At 41.0% G+C, this 6,768-nt stretch overlaps 1 non-coding gene across 1 annotated transcript; it reads right to left on the bottom strand.

The window, feature by feature from the left end:
* Window positions 1-577: 577 nt before the first annotated feature.
* On the bottom strand, window positions 578-650 carry TRNAR-CCU (transfer RNA arginine (anticodon CCU)). Its single transcript has one exon. It is a non-coding gene; the product is annotated as a tRNA-Arg (tRNA).
* Window positions 651-6,768: the final 6,118 nt, after the last annotated feature.

A 6,768-nucleotide genomic window follows, 5' to 3' on the forward strand; every position in this document is an offset into this window, starting at 1 on the left:
GATATGGGCCAAACTTGTAGATAATTGACTCTCTCTCTCTCTCTCTCTCTCTCTATATATATATATATATATATATATATTTATACATATATACACACACATATAAGTAAAGCTTATACCATTTATATTTATTGATATGAAATATCTATCTATCTACCTATTTATAGAGAGAGGCATCATAGAAATATAGATTGTAACATTTGTTTGATACAAATCTGAGACACCGTGGTCCACCTTCCAATTCATTGTTTACAAACTTTACTAATTTAAACTTTAATGATACTATTCAAAAGTAACAAATGGTGTTAAGAACTAAATTAACTAATTAATTAATTCAGTTCAGAAAACAAATTAAGATCGCCTGGTAAATAAAATGCTACTCCTTCCACTAGATGATTAAATCTTAATGATCCACCAATTATTATTTTCCTTATGGGTTACATTAAGATATCTTCAATTCATTATTTCTGCTCAGATAATTGTTTGATAGTATGTCTATGTACCAAAATAATAGAAATGCAGGTGCAATGTTCTTTTTTCTTTTTTTGGCCGCACCATGTGGCTTGTGGGATCTTAGTTCCCTGACCAGGGATTGAACCCATGCCCCCTGCATTAGGAGAACAGAGTCTTAACCACTGGACCACCAGGGAAGTCCCACAGCGTTCTTTTTTCTTAAATGCCATATTAAAAGTAATGCAAGTTTTTGCTCTGGAGCCAGGGCACCCACATTAAGGCTCTCCATAAGAGTGTGTGGTTGAGGGGCGTGTGGAGCTAAAGTCCTCTCCTGCTCCACTTACAAACTATGGACCCAGGCGAAGACTTCATCCAGGAGAAGGGAACATCTTTTTCTAACTTGTGCAAAAGCACCATATGGGCTACTGATGACCCTTGATAGGGACACTTTCTTTCCCCCTTAATCTTGTAACTCATTTTGTACAAATACATTGAAAGCTACATTTTCATTTTTAATGGTTTCATAAGTTTGATTAATGTACATATCGAATACTTTAAAATATTTGCTCTTACAGGTAATACTGCATTGATACTGCATCCTTGTACATACATGTGAGGATTGCTATAGGATAAATTCATCAAACTGGAATTGCTGCGTCATAGAGTCAATGTATTTGTACATCAAGTTACACTCTATAAGTGTTGGGCTAATTTACAGGCCTTCCAGCAATACATGAAAGTGACTGTTAAGTCTCACTTCCAACAACTAATGTGCTATCTGACTTTTGATCTTTGCTAATTTGATGGGTGAACAGCCCCCTCTAGAGTAGTTTTATTTTTTTTTTTTTATTTATTTTTTTTTTTGCGGTACGCGGGCCTCTCACTGTTGTGGCCTCTCCCGTTGCAGAGCACAGGCTCCGGACGCGCACGCTCAGCGGCCATGGCTCACGGGCCCAGCCGCTCCGCGGCATATGGGATGTGGGATCTTCCCGGACCGGGGCATGAACCCGCGTCCCCTGCATCGGCAGGCGGACTCTCAACCTCTGCGCCACCAGGGAAGCCCTAGAGTAGTTTTATTTTGAATTACACTTGTTATGAGGGTAGGCTCATTTCATACGTTTGAAAACCAATTTGTGCCTTTTTCAGTGAACCATCTTTTTATTTGTATGATAAGCCTTTACACATCCTTTCATTTTCAGTCTTTCTTTGTCAATGTGCTTTAAGTGTGTGCTTATTATATATATCTTATGTGTGGATTTTATCTTTTGATACAATTTGAGAGTTTTTATCTTTTTTTTTAAGATTCATTTATTATTTATTTATTTAATTAATTTATTTTTTGGTTGCATCCGGTCTTAGTTGCGGCACACAGGATCTTCGTTAAGGCAAGCAGGATCTTTTGCTGTGGCGTAGACTCTTCATTGTGGTGTGTGGACTTCTCTCTAGTTGTGACGTGCTGCTTTCTCTTCTCTAGTTGTGGCACATGGGCTCCAGAGCATGTGGGCTCTGTAGTTTGTGGCATGTGGGCTCTCTAGTTGCGGCGTGGGGTCTCAGTAGTTGTGGCTCGCAGGCTTAGCTGCCCCGTGACATGTGGGATCTTAGTTCCCTGACCAGGGATCGAACCTACATCCCCTGCAATGTAAGGCGGATTCTTTACCACTGGACCACCAGGGAAGTCCCGAGAGTCTTTATTTTTTAATAGGAACGCTTATACCATTTATATTTTTTGATAAGAAATACCTTTCAGTTCTGTTACCTTTCTGTTATTCTTCTTATTTTTATGTGTTTTCCAATCTTTCATTGTATTATTTAATTTTTCTTTGCTCTTGTTAAATACAAGTTTCCTTCTGCATATTTGCATTCTGTTTTTAATCTAGTGACATAATTTACAACTAAAATTTATAAAATATAATACATCTTCTGTTTCTTTAGACAGCATCTACTGTCTCCCTACTTTAAGTAATGGTAAAACTAGCATATTTGTATTTCTTCTCACCTCCCATCCTCCCTCCACTGAATCATATTACCGTTATTAGCTTTTCTAGAACTTTCTTGTGTTTCTGTAAATATGTTTGAACATATACTACTTAATGTATCAGATTTAGATTTTTTGACACCCACCTTTTCCCTTCCCCCACTATAAAAGATGACAATATCAAGTTATATACACTGCCTCCCTCCTTCTCAACCCTTTCCTTCATTATATTGTTTTTACTGGAGTGATTTCAGAGAGAAGAGAGAAAAGATACCTTTACTGTCTTATTTTATAATTGGAAGTCACTATTCATTTTTGTCTATTTCATAGTACCAGGTACTTTACTCTGCATGTAGTAGTTACTCAATATATCTAAAAGATTGAACTTGACTTGTCCATGGTTAAACTGGCCTGGAAGAATAACTTAATCCATTTGAACAAATATACTCAATTATAGGCAACAATTAGGGTCCTTCACGTACAAGGCAGAGCATTTAACTGAGCTTATCATGTGGCCAAGGGCAGACCAGGGCTCATACTCTCTGCAGGCGATCCCAAATATGACCCCTAACGGGCTGATCCATGCAGTCCCAGTTCCTCCTCCAAAGTCATCAGTCACATTATGGTGGGGGAAATGAGGCAGTGTGTGAGAGGTCAAACGTTTTTTGTTAGAGAGTCTCTCTGCATATGGAAGGAAACATCCGGAGAAGCGAATGTGTCATGTACACATCCCCTACCCTTCCCCTATATTAGTATCTCACCTGCTTCCTATGGTCCCTGGATAAGCCAGGCAGCAGCTAATAATTAATCACAATAAATAATTCTAGAAGGAAGGTAACTATATGAGGACACAGTATCCCATAATTACTTATATTTTGGTCTTTGAGATTGTGACAGGCAGAACAGTAACCCCCAAAGATTTCCACACTGTGCCTTAATCCCTAGAACCTTGGACTATGTTACAGCAAAAGGGTCTTTGCAGATGTGATTAAGGTTACAGACCTTAAAACAGGAGATTATCCTGGATTATCGGGTGGGCTCAATCTAATCACTTGAGTTTTTAAAAGAGGAAGGCAGAACAGTCAGTGAGAGAGGTGTGGCAGAAAAAGAGGGCACAGAAGAAAAGCAGTAGTGCAGTAAAAGTTCAGTGAATTGTTGCTGGCTCTGAGATGCAGGGAACAACATGCAAAAATTGCAGAGAGGCAACTAGGAGCTAAGGGCAGCCACTAGCAGATAGCCACAAGGAGATAGCGCATCAGTTCTACAACCACATGGAGCTGAATTCTGCCAACAACCAGAATGAGATTGGAAGTGAATTCTTAGAGCCTCCAGAAAGGAACACAGCCCTGCCCGCACCTTCATTTCTGCCCCGTGATACCCTAAGCAGAGTATCAGCCTGCTGTCTCTGGACTTCTGATCTAGTAAACTGTGAGATAATAAATCTATGCTGTTTAAGTAGCTTAGGTTGGTGGTAATGTGTTATGGCAGTGATAGAAAACTCCTACAGGGATAATTCAGGCAAAATCAAAATCCACTTTGGAATCTGGTGGTCCACAATAGCTGTTCTCAAATCTATGTAGCTCAGCCTATGATATGTAGACACTTGATGGACAGGTAACTGCATAAATCAGCGTGTAAGCATAAATAGACTTGAAGATCAGGAGCTTAAAGCAGGGGTCCCCAACACCTGGGCCATGGACCGGCACCGATCCAGGCCTGTTAGGAACCGGGCCACACAGCAGGAGGTGAGCAGTGGGCAAGAGAGCGAAGCTGCACCTGCCGCTCCCCACCGCTCCCCATCGCTCCCCATCGCTCACATTACCACCTGAACCATCCCCCCAACCCACATCCGTGGAAAAACTGTCTTCCACGAAACCGGTCCCTGGTGCCAAAAAGGTTGGGGACCGCTGCTTTAAAGTATCTCTGTACTCTTAGGAAGCAACATAAATAAAGGCAGTTGGTAATTTCCTCCATTCATTTGATAGATTCAAACATCTTAATGAGTTGCAGGCTTGGTTTTCCTCATTTATGTGCAAAATGTAAATTCATAATATAACTTTTGACAGCTCCCTCCTTCCCAATCATACCAACCGAGTCATGAAGGTAAAAGCTCTGTGAGTCAGAAGAAAGTAAGGACTAGGAGCTGACCACATCATCTGTCTTCACTGGATATCCTGCATTTCCCCAATAGCACTGTTAACAGTAAAAGTGTACATTTCTATGTGTAGGGTGAGGTGATTTGGTCTTGGAGAATAAACTAAACATGTAGATACCTTGTTCAGATGGCTAAATGATAGTGGCAATCTAAAAGTAAATCAGGGCTTCCCTGGTGGCACAGTGGTTGAGAGTCCGCCTGCCGATGCAGGGAATTCGGGTTTGTGCCCCGGTCCGGGAAGATCCCACATGCCGCGGAGTGGCTGGGCCCGTGAGCCATGGCCGCTGGGCCTGCGCGTCCAGAGCCTGTGCTCCGCAACGGGGGAGGCCGCAACAGTGAGAGGCCCATGTACCGCAAAAAAAACAAACTTAAAAGTACATCAAAAGGAAAAAACTTGCCTACCAGCCTAATCCCTCATGTTAGTATTATTATTAATTATATTGTTGCATATCAAATTATCCAAATTCTTTGCTTTGGAGATACTTATTTCATTTCCATCTCCACAATACTCTTGACTGGAGATTATAGATGAGCATGGAAGCACAGAGAGGTTAAGTGAATTAACCAAGCAAACACAGCAGGTTCCTGGCAAAACTGGGGCTAGTACGTAAGTTTTCTTAATCCTACCTGTGGTTCTCTTCACTCTGACTTTTCTTTTTCAAAATAAGTAAATCCTCTGTGTCTTTTAAAGGTCCAGTCAGATGGATGGCCCTAAAACTCATCCACTGCCTTTCATTATCATCCAGTGTTTTATCAGCCCACCCTATTATGATTTCTCTTTTTCTCACAGTATAACAAACAAATAAAACTTTGAGACAAACATCTTTGTTAATTAACGGAATTTTTTCCCTAAACTTATCATTGTTATTATCGCTTCCTTGAACAATGATGATTTGCCAATTAATATATGGGGAATTAGGCCTCATTGTTAGTTTCCTTCCTGCATGTTATGTAGCACTCAATAACTCAATGACTCTTACTTTGTTTTCTCTCTTGGTGATGGGATGCCATCTTTGTTCTGGGCTCCCATGCAGAAAAGAATCAATCCCTTTAAATGAGAAGATAGAAGTGTAAAGAGGAATTCCATAAACATGAAACAGAAGAGGTTTAGTGATTTTTGTACTGTGTAAAATCTGTTCTCAGAGGACCTCTTTGAAGGGATAAAGAAGACGGAGATTTTCCCTGTAAACCTTCTAGAAAGTTTGACTTTTGTACTATATGCAAACTATTACCCATTCTGCAAGTAAATTAAACTTGAATCTTAAAAAGAAAAAGTGAATAAAAATAAAAGAAGTTATGCAAACAAACACACAGAAAACAAGTAAACGAACAAAAAGAGGAATATAGCCGTTGCAGACAGTGGTCTGCCCAGATTCCCAGGATCCATTTTTACCTTGTCTGTGCTCTCCCCCACCATGCCCACTTTCTCCGCGCTTGCCCTTCAAGGGACCAGTGCCTGCAGCTCTACCCTCAAGAGCCCTTGGGCTACTGGAGCCATTTTGTTCTCACTGTACAGCGAATTGGAAGTATCTAGGGGTTTACATTCTGGCTGATGGACGTTGTCCAAAGACTGATGGATGCAGAAGTACCAAAGTCTAGCTCCCTTGCTTCAGGCTGGGATAATTGTGAGGTGTCACTTAGATTCCAGAGTTCCCCTCAGAGATCTACCTTCTGAGAGACTTCTGCCTGAGACCACACCAGTGCTGGCCTTTTTCCCTTTTTCCAACCTGCTCCCCACTCTTTTACCAGTCTTCCTGGAAGCATTTTTGGAAATTATTTGCAAATGAATGCTCATCTCAGGAACTGCTTCTGCAGAACGCCCCTAAGATAGTTGGTACCATCAGTGGTCTTAGGAAGCCGACTCTAGGGACCAGATTCCGGAGTTAGCTATTCAATGGCCATCTGAAAACAACGGCCCCTTTACTGGTGTTGGGTAGGGGAGTGACTATTGCTGGCATTAGCACACATTTACTAAGACTTTCACTTGTGTTAAGTTGGGCTGGCAGACAGATGGGAATGATGCTCTCATTCATACAACATTGCATGCATTTGAAAGATATGGGCGAAGCAGTGATTACAAAAACTGTGAAGTGGCTAGTTGTTTCTGAGTGCTATTAATGCATCAAATTGAGAAAAACTCAAGCTTAGGTCAGTCAATTACCAAGTTAAGGCACAGTAGGAAAGC

The sequence above is a fragment of the Phocoena phocoena genome, chromosome 1, assembly GCF_963924675.1.
Source record: "Phocoena phocoena chromosome 1, mPhoPho1.1, whole genome shotgun sequence".
Lineage (NCBI taxonomy): Eukaryota > Metazoa > Chordata > Mammalia > Artiodactyla > Phocoenidae > Phocoena > Phocoena phocoena.